Raw genomic sequence first — 15,342 nt, 5'->3', positions numbered from 1 at the left:
ACCTTCTTAGGGAAATGCTAAAATTCCATCATCTGTAGTATAATCCACCCAAATTTCTAACCTTACACAAGAATGGTAACCTCTGTCAAACATCATAAAGGATGCGGGAGTGTTTGGTGGGGGAATAATAACTCCTTCTCTAGTTTTAATGGGCTTGTCTTTCTTGAAGTAATTCTTAACTTTGTCTACGAAAGTCATTTTTCTCTTGCTTCCGTACATTTTGCGAGGTCTACCTCGTATCGCTTGTTCTCTAGCAAACCCTGGTAGGTGGGATCAGGTCTAATCTCTCAAAGTTGGATACCACATATATTTTCTACGAATTTCCTTTGTTTACAAAATCACTTCCAATGCTAGCACGTCTTATTTTTCTCGACAACCATTCAACACTGTGGTTGCAAGTAATTTTCGACCAATGGGTGCGCGGCCTTTCCCGTGAGTCAAATTCTCACGCTCCTGCGCTCACCCCTCCTTTACAATGCTGTCTCAGCTACACACCCGCTGTTTTGACCAGTACCAGTGCGGCACTGAGTGACGTCAGCACAGCTCCGCAACTGACTCCCTCCTTCACAAGGTAATGGAAACGTAATCTCTTTCTTTAAAGTGCAAGTGCTTTGTTTAATTTACTTGTAAAAGATAACAGGAGTATAAACCCATCAACCTTGTTGGGATTGGGGTAGAGAATTATATACAAGGAACAATATCCCAACCGGTATTTATTTGCAGACAATTATTAAGGATATCTATACAGTATTATCCAGACAGAAAAAGGAGACTCAATTTGATTCATCTATGTGCTATAGGCATAATTTTTATAAACATTCCGAGAAGTATGGGACAATCGTAATTAACAGTTGATATCAACACTGCAATTATTAAATAATACGTGACAGCCCAAGGTTGTACAAGGTGCACGAGTGCAAAGGTGAGTGACACTGCGGCAACACAAGTGACAGTGAGAGCAGCGTGGACGGCGCAAGGTGTATAGTGAACAATTATATACAGTGAGTGAAAACAACAGAGTGGTTTCAAAATAGTTCCAGAAGATTGTTATTCATTTTCCATATTTTAGCGTAAACCACTGTGCGAAAGGTGCCTAGAATCTCGCTGGAGAGTCGACGGCGTTTCGATCCGTAAGAGTTGGGATCATCATCAGGACAAAAGGGGGGGCTGGAAGCAGTGCTGTAAAAAGGGAAAGGGACATGAAGTGAGTGGAAGGAAGGAACAGAGGTCCGGGGGACTGGGAGGAATAAGAAGGGGAATGATGTTCACCGTTAAGCCATAGGTTGGTAGCGAAGTGTGGCAGGACAAATCGTAAATGGAGGGTCTGGGCGGGTGCCAAGATGGACGTCCCGTAGAGCAGCAAATTGCGGGCTCAAAGAATAGGTACTTCTGATTCAGTAAAGCTAGGGGGTGAAAGGTAAGAGCAATTCAGAGTGGCAAGTTTTAGGGTGGAGTACCTCCAAAGTTAGAGGTAGAGGGCACGGCGAGAAATTACCACGAGTAGAGTTTGAGGGTCAACCTGAATCACATAGTCCGTGGATAGGTGAGCGCTGGAGCCAGCGTAATCAGCGGGAGTGGGAAGGGAAGGATAAACTATGGAGAAAAGGACATGGGTCAGCGATCACAAGGGATCGCAAGGATAACAAAAGGAGGGCTCTGGGTTAACGTGCCTCTGAGAACGGAGGTGAGAAACAATAAGGAAACTTACCAAAGGTTAACAAGTTATCCGGAACCAACGTGGTCCGATAGTAGGTCTACGCTGAGCCCAGCATGATCGGCGGTGGGAGAGGAATAAATCTGAAGGAGAGGGGAAGGGGTCAGTAAAAAGACAGTCTGATGGATCGAGTAGTGTGCGGAGAAACCGCAGCTGAGAGTATTTGCCTGTCCTCAGTGAGAAACAATAGGAAAACTTACAGGAAGTTAACAAGTTATCCAGAGCCAACGTGGTGCGCTAGTCTGTCTACGCTGATCCCAGCGTGATCAGCGGTGGGAGGGGAAGGAATCTGTGGAAGAGGGGAGGGGGTCAGTATTAGGGCAGGGTCCCGGAGGATAATGAAACGGGTAGTGCGCGGAAAACCGCGACTGAGAGCATTTACCTGTCCTCAGTATCGGGACGGGCGAGTAAAGCGCTGTCCTAGTGTTCCCATAGCGATCTTGCGGGAAAACTAGGAGCTAAATAGTGATAGGGCAGGAGGGCTGGTTTAGATGACGCAGTGGTACAAATTCTGTACAGCTATCCCGATAGGTAGAAAGGGGTGGGAGGGCAGAAGGGAGGGGTGGAGCAATTGTGAGATGGGCGAGTCGTGATTGGAGGATAACCAATACATGAGAGTCGAGTCAGGCGACCGGCAAGTGGATGGTGAAGCGCGAATTTGGAATGGCGATGCGGTGCGTATCGAATGTCAAGATGCAAGGTGCATCGGATAAATTGTAGAAACAATCAGAAGTGGGTTGAGAACATTTCCCACTGTTTTAAACGTGAGGCTGGGGGGGGGAGGGGTATATATTTTTGGGGGGGAGGATAGGATGACTGGCAGGAGGAAAAGGGGCACAAGATTACTGAGAAATTCAATTAAAAGACATATATAAGGTTAACAGAATTCCACTATTATGAACATTACATTGATCGTATTAAGCAGAAAAACAGTGGATGGACAGGGATACCAAGGATGGACAGAAATATATACAGGCAGTCTTAAATTTATGTCTAACATAAATCAGGCGAGACTCCATTGTGAGTGTCTATCATAAGTGAGGCGAGACTCCGTAGTGATTGGGATTGGCAACTATAGATGTGGGAAAGTCAGGGTGATAGCACCGGGAGCCTGGTAGTCAGATGGTGATTGTGCTATTCCACTCGTCAATAGTGTTCAATCCGTTATTCACAGAACCACAAAGGGTCATCTACCTACATTCACTCTTGTTTAAGAGGGATTTGATGTCACCACCTCTTGTAGGTAGTGTCAGTTGTTCTATCACTTGCCATTTCATGTCTGAATCCTTATGTTGTTTTTCCAGGTAGTGGTTCACCAATGGTGCTGAGGTCACTTTGCAATTCATCCGACTTTTGTGTTGTACAATTCTGTTTTTTATGGGTTGTGTGGTTTGACCAATGTAAATGAGTTGGCATGGGCATTCAATGGCTTAGATTACATTGGTGGATCTGCAATTGGTGTGATTTCTCAAGGTATGAGTTTTGTCTTTGTATCCAAATACCTTGGTGTTGGTTGTAAGTTCACACACCGAGCAGCTTTGGCATTTGAAGTGGCCCAGTACTGGTGCCAAGCCTCATGCTGCAGTGATGCTGAGGTGATCCAGTGTTTTTTCTGGCCAGGTAATTGCGCGTACCAAATGGGTTGACAAATTATCTCCTCTTTGATAGGAGAATAGAGGTTCCTCTTTAAAGGGTTCAAAGGGACGGAGGATCGACCAGTTCTTTTTGATTATTTTAGCCACTTTGTTGCTACTGGGGCTGAATTTTGAAACAAATGGAATTCTTTTTAGAGGTTGGTGAGGAGATTTTCCCTGTGGCAATACCACACTCTTTTTCGAGCTCTAGAGACCAGTCGTTTGGGGTAACCTCTGGCGATGAGCTTTTTGGACAAAACATCAGCCTCCCTGAAGTAGTCATGGCGCCACTTGCAGTTTTGCCTAATCTGGAGAAATTGTCCAAAAGGCAACCCATCTCTGAGTCCTCTCGGGTGGTAGCTTGCATATTGAGGCAATGTATTTCTTTCCGTCGGCTTACGGAACAACCTAGTTCCCAATTTACCCTCCTCAGCATGGATGGTGACGTCTAAGAAGGGCAAGTCGTTCTGCTTGCAATCACTTGTGAAGTAAAGATGTTCCTGTGAACGATTCAGCCAATCAATAAAAGACAAAAGGGCTTCCCTAGTACAGTTCCAAAGTAGCAAGATGTCGTCTATATAACGTCGCCACAAATTTATATTGTGATAGAAGGGATTGGTTGGTTCAAGGATGAGTGTTTTTTCCAGGTGATAGACATACAGTATAGCAAAGTTGGGGGCAAACCAAGCGCCCATAGAAACTCCCTTGATTTGCAGATAAAAAGTGTCTCTGTAAAGGAAATAGTTATTTTGGAGTGCAATACGTAGCAGATTCATGATGAAGAGGGTTGGAATTTTGATGGGTTGAGGTCTAGAGTGGAGCAGGGTTTCGATCACTTGTAAACCTTCCTGATGGTGGAATAAAGTTTCACCGACGAACCCTTTTGCTATCAATAAAGCTCCAACGAACCTGCTACTCCTTCCGTGTGACCCTTACTAGGTTATATCACATTAGAAGTTTTGCCAGCGAACTCTTTGCTATCACTTATTCAATCATTCATACAGAAAAACCCTAATTAGTGCTTCCAGTTCTTCCCAACCATCCACTAATTTTCCTCGAGCCGCTGACCTCACTGCGATGTGGCTTCTATTTACCACCCGCTATTCTGCCCCCGGGGATTCCAGACAAAACATATAACAGGTACGAACAAGTTTGGTTAATACATAAACTTCAATATAGCAGCATCAAAATAAACATTTCAATAATAGCGCATTTGATCGATCAATAAAATATGAATTTTAACCTACTAACTAACTACCTAACTTTAACTAATCCCTAACCATAGCTCTGCTACTAGAAAAGTATACTGATAGAGCGCGCAGGTCCCCCAGCTAGGAGAATTTTTACTAACACTCACCTGGGCCCATAATGTCAAACTACACACCTTAACTTTATTCCGGTAACTCACGCTCTACTATTAGTATATTTGTGAATCTTATCTCTAATTCCTATACCTATGATTTAGTAATGAAGATACTAGGAATCAAAACACATTGGATCAGGGAGTTGATTTTACAGATAGGCACTCCAGACATTTATAACATTTTGTAAGGATGAAATAACCACAGACTCTGGGTAGGTTCAAAATGTTATCTAATAATCATCATCATCATATGGCATGAGCAGAAGATTAAAAGCGAGGAGACTATAATCAAAATCATAAACAGCATATAGCTATGAATAAGATAGAGTATGCTAATCATTCAGGAACTTAAAATAAAGGGAAGGTAGAAAACAAGGAACATGCTAAATTTAGATCACAATCTTTCTTAACTTTTGATTAAGGGAGGGTAAAAAAAAGGAACATGCTAAATCCAAAGATTTTCGCAATTTCAGATGGCAGTTAAAGAAGAACTTTTTTGTACTTCAAGATTTAATTTTAGCTCAATACTATAAGGAAGGTAAGATTTGGAACATACTATTTAAGTCAGCTTATGTCTTTAGAGGAAGGGTGAGAAAAGGAACATATACTCATTGATTAAAGGTGGGGAAAATGTGGGAACACACTAATAGACAGAAATACATGAAAATCTCATTTACCAAAGGACGGGGAAAGAAAAAAGAATATATGCAATTAAGATTTGCAAATTCAGGATGAGGAGAAAAGGAATGCAAATTTATCTACAAACACCCACACAGACTTATTTACCTAGGATAGAGTGAAGTCCAACCCTGGCCACGGGTGAGTTTGGAAAAGACGAGAAGAACCCCAAGGACTAGGTGCCAGTAGGCGAGCAGGTGCAGCTCATGGACAATCAGGACAGGATAACCCTAGATATCGGACCTGGACAGGTTCGCCATAGGTTAAGACCAACACCTGAAGCTTCGGTTGCAATGCATGCGCTACTCCCTCTCTGCAAGGATTCTGCCAATAACCCCGACTGGGTTATACATTTTATCGGCAAAGTGCTTCGCCAGCACTTTCACTTCCCAAAAACCCCGATTGTGTTCTCGAATCTCCCAACAGAGTGCTCCACAGCTCTCTGCTTTTAGTCACCTATTGAGTGCGTTGGGTCAGTGACAGGTCAGCTATTCGGACAAATCAGACGATTTCTCTAGCTAAACCTAAGCTAGTTATACTGTTTTTTGGGTCAGGGTACCACCTCCAATGTTGCAAGGGTAAGGATCCCAAATTTTGATAGGACAAAGGAGGAGGACAGGTCATCATCCCACATATTTTCTAGACTTTCTCAGGCTCTTTATTCAGATTCCGTACACACCCCTTAAATTCCAGGTTCTCATGGCAAATGCCTTTGGTTAACAATGGTGAATATAACATTGTATACAATTGTTACAATTTGCAGTACAGTTTTGGAAAACATTAATTCAATTAATTTTTTATTCTATTTAGAATGATGCAGATTTAAACATGAACATATGCAAATAAATGAAGAGAAAATATCGATAAGCATTTAGACAAAGGGTGGGTAAAGAAAAAGGAAAACAATACAATGACAAACCCACACTTTATAGTTACCTAGAATGGTGTGGTGACCAACCCTGGCCACGGGCTGAGTCAAAGAATATGAATTCCCAAACTACAGGTGCCAGCAGGTAAGAACAGGTGCAGATCAGTATCAGAACCAGGACAGGTTACGGACCAAATTGGATCAGGACAGGACCACCACAGGCTAAGACCAGCACCACAGCTAAAGTTCAAACGCCAGCGTTGTAAACCCTCTCTGCAGCTAACAGTCGAACCCCGATTGAGTCATCGATCTCCGTTCTAGAACCCATATTGGGTTATCGAATCTTATGACAGAATGCTCCGCCAGCAACTCTGCTCTCGATCTCCTATTAAGTGCGTTGGGTCAGTGACAGGTCAGCTATTCGGACTAGTCGGACGATTTCTCTAGCTAAACCTACGCTAGTTATACTGTTTTTCGGGTCAGTGTACCACCCCCCAATGTTGCAAGTGTAAGGATCCCCAATTTTGATTGGACAAAGGAGGAGGACAGGTCATCACCCCACATATTTTCTAGACTTTCTCAGGCTCTTTATTCAGATTCCGTACACCCCCCTTAAATTCCAGGTTCTCATGACAAATGCCTTTGGTTAACAATGGTGAATATTGTTACAATTTGCTGTACAGTTCAGCTTCTTCTAGCTGGGTCGCAGTTCAGGTTCCCAGGAGCATCTTCTCAGTTACTCAGGTCCTTGGCTGGGATTCAAAGGTCACTGCTCTGGAGACTCGCAGATCTCGCGCAGACGCAGTCTCATTCAAGATGGAGTACAGCGTATTAGGACAGGCCAAGTTTCAAAGTGTAACATGAAATGGAAAAGAAACAGTTTTAGAACACAGAATAAATGATTTCACTGTATACCATGAACCACTACACTACTCCCATTATTTTATAATAAACCAGAGCATTAGGATTAAGCAGAACAAACAGTTTAGCGAAAGCAGCAATGCAAGCTTCAAGCATGTGAGAACACAGAGCAGCCATCTTAGCTCTATTCCGCAAGTGCAAACAGTTTCCCACCAAGACATCGAATACGTCACGTCACATGGGTATGACCAACGAATGCGCAGTGTAAATTCCCGCGTAGCAGCGGCCATTTTAGGTTGCAAGCGTATTAATATTATTAGACACGTAAGCAAGCTTCTCTCGGACTCCCAAAAATGTCAGACAAAGGGTAGATTAATAAGACAAACAGGTTGATTAGTTAATTAACATTATTTCGAGGTTCATGAGTTCAAGCAAGTCGCTTTATGTGCGAATCCTTGCTCTATCAATCCCCTCTTTGATGATATTTACTATCATCACAATTAATGAAACCAGATGCAAACTTTCACATTTCACCCATTTCAATCTCTTCAAACTTTCTATTTAGATTTTTTTCAGCACCTTTATTGGGATGAAAACTTTTCATTTTCTTGTATATCTGATTATTCATTTTTTCTAATTCGAGGTCTTCGACATTTCTTTTTATTCCTCGCCTATTCACAGCATATTTCTTTTTGTGCTTTCGACATTTGCAGCAAATTATTATGATGAACACTACTAACCCTATTTCCGCTATTGGCATCAGTATTTTACTCACAAGACTCTTACCTAGATTAGAAAACCAACTACCTACAGAGGAGAGACCTTCAGTTAGTCTCTTCCAGACACTGTCAACCTCCAGAGGTTTAAGCTCTCTTTCCAAATTAGTGATGTTTTTCACGTACCTCTTGATTTCAACACTTTTATCTGGAATATAAGTGCAACAATGTTGCGCTTTCAACATTCTATAGACTCCGCCCTCTTTTGCCAATAGGGTGTCAAGAGCAAGTCGATTTTGTAAAACCATAGATCTGATCTCAACCAATTCGGTATTGACCATCAGGAAACCTCCAGCAGTGTCAGTTGATAACCGATCTGCTACTGTTGACAATTTGCAGATTCTGTGTGTATTCAGAGCCACTCCCACTGTAGGTATCAATGCACTAAATATATCGCCTATTATTTCTCCAACACTTTTTTACACAATATAAAATCTACATAGAGGAACTAGAGGTTCTGTGGATTTATGGATACAGTTTGGAAATCGATACAATAAAATCTCAAATATGTTAATTAAAAAGGCAACAATTTATAAGAAGCACAGTGGGAACATTGATTAAATTCATCTTATCATTATTTCCATATGCTAATAGCTTTAAAATTGTGAGTATATATAGAATATTTTGTTAACCCAGAATAGCAACAATCATTACATGTTCAAAATACAAAAAACAAGATTATATTGCAGTTCCTTTTATAACTTCAGACCCACTTTGACTCGTACAAAATTTATTGCAAATAGAAATCTGCTAACACCAAAAACTATCATCTGCCTAGTATCAGTCTTGATAATCCTTTCCACTTCCTTGTACGAGCGCATTCCTAAGTTAAGACAAAGAGGCCTAATCCATCTTTTCCTGGCCACCGCATAGGCTGGGCAAAAAAAGAGGATATGGGACTCATCTTCTCTTGTGTTATTTTGGCACATAGTAAATCGGTCACTAATCTTATCTATGCAAGTGCTTGTCCATCTCGCTATGGTCTTGTTAGTTTTAAAAGATCCATATCTAAATTTCATATATAGGGTTTTAGCCAGGGGTGGTTGAACCACATCTAAGAACGGTTCAAAGCAAGGACTGTCTTTGAAAGCAAGAAAGTTACATATCAAGGTTCCACCCACTTGGACATTTGGCAAGCTATGATCGATGTATGCCCAAAAGGCCGTTTTCAACAATTTTTTTGAGTTTTGAGTTAAACTCAATGGTTCTTCCCAAAACTGTGCCAACCCAATCCTCTTTAAACAAGAACGCACGTGTTTTAACCAAATATTAGAAGTATTCAAGTCCAATCTCATTATTTCCTCGAGGCCATTTCTAAAATCAACTAACTCTGGTGTACACCAGAGTCTCACCCATAATGATAATGGTCTCAGGGTAGCATACTGGTCCATGCACCTCATGCTTAGGTCGAGCATTAAAGGTATTAGTGGTGTACTTGTTAGCAGCCTTAAGAGAGTCCTATAGAATTTGTTTTCGCTGGTAGCAAAAACATTGCTACAGAATGGCCCCCATATTTCTGCCCCATATAACGCAGCAGGCTGAACCTTAAACTTAAAAACTTCAACTGCCGGGGACACAGCCTTGCTAATGCTCGCCCCATGTTTTTTCATGATTGGCAGTGTGTTCTGTGTAAATATAATTTTGCTTATTTCTACTTGGGTTTTCCATGAGAGTTTTGAGTCCAATGAAACTCCCAAGTAGGTCAGTCAGCTGACCCTTAGAGTCTCTTTGCTTTGGCTGTGCTCTGGAGGCGACTTCTCCCTGAGCAAGGCACATCCCTTGTTTGCTAACCATCAGGTGAAGTCCATGTCTGTGCCGTTTCTCCTTGCCAGAAACTCGGTGCAGCAGGGCAGTACTTCTCCCAGTCCACTCAAGATCTGACTTCTGGATGTCAGGGGAGCCCTCATGATCAGAAAATGCCCTCAGGGTAGGATGCGGTCAGCAGCCAATGGTCTACCATGTCCCCTCTCTCCTGATTACCTCTTTGTGGAAAGTGTGCCATCTGGTTATCCCAAGATGCACCATTGTGCCCATTCCCAATGTAGCTGTACCCCTCTCTCAAGGCCCAGAGCTCCCTAGCCCAACCCAGAGTTGTGACTACTGAGGTGGCTACACGCCCCTGGCAAACCAGTTTGATAACTGGCTTCCTCTTCCCTGTCCATAGTGCCAGCCTGTCAATTTAAACAATAGATCAGCCCCTCTTCCAAGAGTTCTCCATTTGCCTTTGAAAGACAGCTTCAACGTTGAAGCTCGCCTTTTGGGCTACGACCTGTGTGGCTTTCTGCAGACACCTCTCTCTTGAGCAGGCCCCTATTGTCTCTTGTCCTGGGAGTCGTTAGCACTTCTCTCCAGAAGGACATAAAGCTGTCGGCAAGTCAGATCCCAGCCTGTAACTCTGTACTTGCCAATGTGCTATTAGCCTTTTCACATTAAAACAACAATTTTGAGGTTTTATTGCTGGAACATGTAATAAAACATGTTTCACTTTTTTAACCTGCAGCACCCTGTCTTCGAGCTCGTTAGACCTACCTTAGGGATGGCTTCCATATATTACTAAAAAGGGAGGTTTGGTCTTTGCCATTACCTAAAATGGCAAACTCGAGTTAGCAGTTTAAAACTTCCCATCCTGTCTGCAGTGGAAGATTTGGAGCCATGTTTTACCTTATCCCACTCAAGGCTGCAGGCCCTGGGGAGGCACTCTAACTTTCAGGCCCTGTGTATCCCTGGTACCATATACAAGATACTTTCAAGTAAATTAGGCTATGCCAATTGGGGACAATCCAATTAAACCTGCACTATTTTAAGGTTCAAAGCACATGCACTGGCTCATGTCTAGCAGGAATCCGGGCATTTCAGAGCCATTATACCAGTAAGTAGCAGTCAAACTAGGGCAAAAAATGGTGGTAAACTTGCAAAAATGCTGTTTCCTTACATCAATGCATTGGAAACGTGAGATTAAGGTCTTAGATTAATGACAAGATTCCTGTCCTTGGGCCTTACATTCTTGACAAAACTCATTACTGGATGTAAAACCATGTACTTGCAATAAGGTGGTTTAATAGCTGCATTAAGGCCTGCGGATACCTGTACCTAGCACTGGGACACCTCGCATAAGTCAGCTTTGTGCTTTAGTCATTGCATTATCATTATTATTATCATTATTTATTACGTCTCTTCCCATTCAGCCTGAGACAAGGCACCACTGCAATTCAGTACATAATCCAAAGTAGCTACCACACTCGCTCCACTTCATTATGCTCTCCATCTCCTGTTACGTTGTCAAACGGAATCCTTGACAAACAATAGGCCAGTTGTTTCTTCCTCTCGAAATGTATTTGAACAAAAAGTTGTACTGCTGAAGACCAGCCAAGAACCTGAATAGTCTAGCTGAAGCATTCCCTGCACAATTTCCATTCAACAAATTAAGCAATGTTTAGTAAAATTATCAAACTGGGAACACCACTTGAACTTCTTTACAGCCCAAATTCAGGCTAATGCCTCATGCTCAATAACACTATAATTCACCTTAGCAGTTCTCAAACAACCTAAAGCGAATGCATCTCTTCTTTACCAACAACCTATTAAGGTAAGCCCCCAAAACCCCGACTGACTAGCATCACAGTGAGAACACCATTTTTTTCTGAAACGTAAGGATTAAGAGCAGATACCACGACAATAAACCGTTTAACTATAACAAATGCATCATTAACCTCATTTGACCAAACACATTTTTCCCACTGTCTCAATAATTGTTGGATCAGTAAGACAAGAAATGCAGATCCATGTACAAAGCATGCATAGTACTCGCTCAACCCTCAACGTAATGTACCTTTGTCTTCTGGTGATCTTGCATCTTTGATCGCCTAAATGAGAGAAAATGTGGGTTTAATTCCAGTAGATGGTACTACATCTACCCAAGGCCTGTAAACTGAATACTACCAGTGAGTTTTAGCACGCATTTTCCCACTCACTAAAGTGGCACTGTGAAAAATGTTTCAAAGGCTGCCAATATAGCCTGACTAAGCAGTTTTAAACTGTCATTTAGATAATCCTTTTTACTAGTCATACATCTTCCTTTTTAATGCTTATAAGTCAACCCTAATCTAGGCCCCTAAATGCCCCTGGGGCAGGGTCCTTGATATTTAGAAGGTTGTGCATGTATATTTAATATTGTACATGCCCTGGCAGTGAAAAACCTCCAAAGTCGTTTTTCACTCAGGCAAGGCTGGCCCTCCCATACGAAAACACTGGGGTTCATTATAACAACTTATAATGCTTGCTTCAGTTTGGGAGTACCTAGAAAAATGGTTCAAGGACTCATTTTAATAATAATGTAAACTTTAACTTACTGGTCAAGTCAAAGTTTATATTATTACTTTGAAAATGTCACTTTTACAAATTTTTCGTTTTCCCGCCTAAGTTATAAGGGGCTTTTTGCCAGTGTCACCTGACTGCTGATGGCTCCTCTGTGGTAAGATGTGGATTGCTCCCAGACAGTGGGCAAAGGGCTTGGTTGTGTAGCAGTGTTTTTTACCTTTAGCTGGACGGCCTGGGGACTGGGCTCAGTCCCCTCCTGAGCTTCAAAGGATGCCTACCATTTCACTTGTAGATGTAGCTCACACTTACGCCTGTCTCCCCTTTTCTTGCTAGTCAGCTTGGCTCCAAACAGTGGGAGCGGGGAGCTGCTCCAGAACTGGTTTAGAGTGTCCACAAGGGAGGGTTTTCTCATTATCATAGCCACACCTCTGGCTGGGCACAGGGAGCTCTGACCCCAGGGAAAGAAAGGTTCTGCTATGTTCGATTTAGATGGAGAGTGACTCCCTTGAATAGTTTACATTAAAACATACAGGAAGTGCTAGTAGGATCACAACTGAGAACTGTAATCCCATTGCTTTGGCATTGGCCAGGAGTTTCCCCACCCACAGACTGGCACTGAGCATAAATGTGCCTTTCCTTAGAACCCTGCATCTTTAAATAATCAGAAGACCGCCCTGCTGTCTGAATATTCTTTAGGAAGACTGGACCTGCTTTCCTTGACCCAGGACATCAGCCATGATTCTAAGGGTCAGTTGGCTGAACTCCTGTTTGAGCTACAGGGTTATAATAAACTTCCAGAGGCCTTTTCCCTCCATCTGTCCAGCAGACCAGTGTAGGAAGCTGGCTCTGTATATACCATACCATACCATACCAAAGTAAGGTATAGGGTGCACAGAGTCCAGTGGATCACCAGAAACTTTTTTTTTTTAATTTGTTTATTTCGTCTGGTCAACAGTCCAAATCACATGTACAATAGAGCTAGCAGTTCCCAAAAATATAAAGCACAGCATACTTGTACACCAATATACATCGATAATGTTTTTCCTTGGTACATAGGGAATGATAGTTAAGCAGTGTCATCACATCACTTTGGCCTCAGCACCCCCGTAATGTCCGGAGCTTTCAAACACGACATTTTCACATAATGTATATAACGAGCCACATGGGGAAAAATTCCTTTCTGCTCTTTCACCGTTCAGTACGAACAAGAATCAACACAACCAACACACGATCTTCGGGTCTTTGACGTATCATATATCACTCGTTCCCTGGTAGAGGTATTGCTTCAGTGGTTCCCAGAAATCACGAGGCCTGGATGTCTGCAGTAGTTCTTCTGCATATCGCTCCAATGTTTCCCTACAATAGGACATGTCAACTAGCCACTCTTTGAACCTAGGGGGGCTTTTGCTGCCCCATCTAATAGCGACATGCCGTTTTGCCAACAAGAGCGCTACAGCCAGAAATGCTCGTCATTTCGCAGGCTGTAGCCTGTATATTCCCAGTAAACGCACTAGTGGAGCATTCGGTACCTGTTCTACTAACATTGCTGTGAGCGCTTCCGTGATATCCTGCCAATACTTGTGTATCTGCGGGCATGCCCACGCCAAGTGTAAAAAATCCACGCTCAAAGCGTCAAACTTGTAGCATTTTTCGTGCGGCTGCAGGCCGTATCTGTGTAGTTGGGTCGGGGTGTAAAAAATTGGTGTAGGAATTTAAAGTGTATTATGCGTAAATTACAGTTGGATGTCATCAATTGTAGTTGTGTGCAGCTATATTCCCAATCCCGTTCGTCAATGCTATTGCCTATCAATGTTTCCCACTTGGTGCGTGATCTATTCGCATTCCCGCTGTTTTCGGACTGTGATGCATTGTACAGACGTGTTACTAATTTCTGTCTAGTGGGTGTCACCAGTAGTGTCTGTAATGCTTCCAGCGTTGGTGTCTCTTCCGGGTAGAAGATGTATAGTTCCCTGATCGCGACCTGTAGCTGCAGGTGTGCAAACATCTTCATCGGTGTGTTATGTATGCTCAATGACGGGTCGGCCCGTTGGATAAATCTGCCATGAGGAAAGACATCCTTCATTGTAGAAAGCTTCATGTCCTCTAGCAGCAATGTCATCTTTTTCTCTTGTGTTATTGACAATTTCGGATGGTTTGCAATGGGGAGCGATGGGGCGTACATAGGTAGTTTATTTGCTCGGCTTGCTAGTGTGTGCCATGCTCTTGAAGTGCAGTGCACAGTATGGATTGTGTCCTTATTTGTATGGGACTTCGAGTCCGACACAAAAGCCATCAGTGGGGTGGGTAGTACACTATCCTTTTCCACTGCCACGTGTGGAATGTACGCATGTGGTTGCGTCCAATAATGAGCATGTTGCGCCTGTGCACAATAGAAATATAGTTGGAAATCTGGTGCCTCGAAACTTTCCTTGTGATACAGCTTTGTTAGTATGTTCCAACTGATTCTGGCCTCTTTACCTGTCCATGTTAGCATCTGCATTACCGATCTTAGGGGCCTTTTAGGATGGCGGACGGACCAGCGTCCGTCCGCCACCCCCGAGGTGGAGGGACCGTCCGCAGGGACAGCGGCGGTCCCTCTGTGCAAATTAGGATGTGACCGCCATCCTGGCGGTCACATCCTGTATATTTAACATTGCGGCGGGTGCTGCTTGAAGCAGCACCTACCGCAAGGTGAAATATGCATGCTTGTACATGCAAATGTGCACCCTCCACCCCTCCGACACCCTGGGGGCCCGCAAGGGCCCCCCAGAAGCTTTTTTCTACATGCTTTTCCACTGCGGTAAATCAGCCGCGGAAAAGCATGTTTTTACACACATTGTAATTTGGCTGGCGGTGTCTTGCAGACACCGCCGCAAAATTGCGGCCAACACCCCGCAGATCAGCGGCGGACAGACCTGCCGTCCACCGCTGATCCCACCTCCATCCTAATCTGGTAGTGGGTGTTTTGAAGGGCCGCAGCGGTGGCTTCCACCGGCCCGGAGGATGCGGAATCACAGCAATCATAATCGAGCCCTTAATTTGGAGAACATTGCCTGCGTTAAACAAATTGGAATATTATTAAACAGATATAAAAATCTGGGTAGGACAATCATTTTTTGCAGAGCTATACT

The sequence above is a fragment of the Lissotriton vulgaris genome, chromosome 1_2 (assembly GCF_964263255.1).
Source record: "Lissotriton vulgaris chromosome 1_2, aLisVul1.2, whole genome shotgun sequence".
Taxonomy (NCBI): domain Eukaryota; kingdom Metazoa; phylum Chordata; class Amphibia; order Caudata; family Salamandridae; genus Lissotriton; species Lissotriton vulgaris.
The sequence above is the reverse complement of the archived record's forward strand: the minus strand, read 5'-3'. Positions refer to the sequence as shown.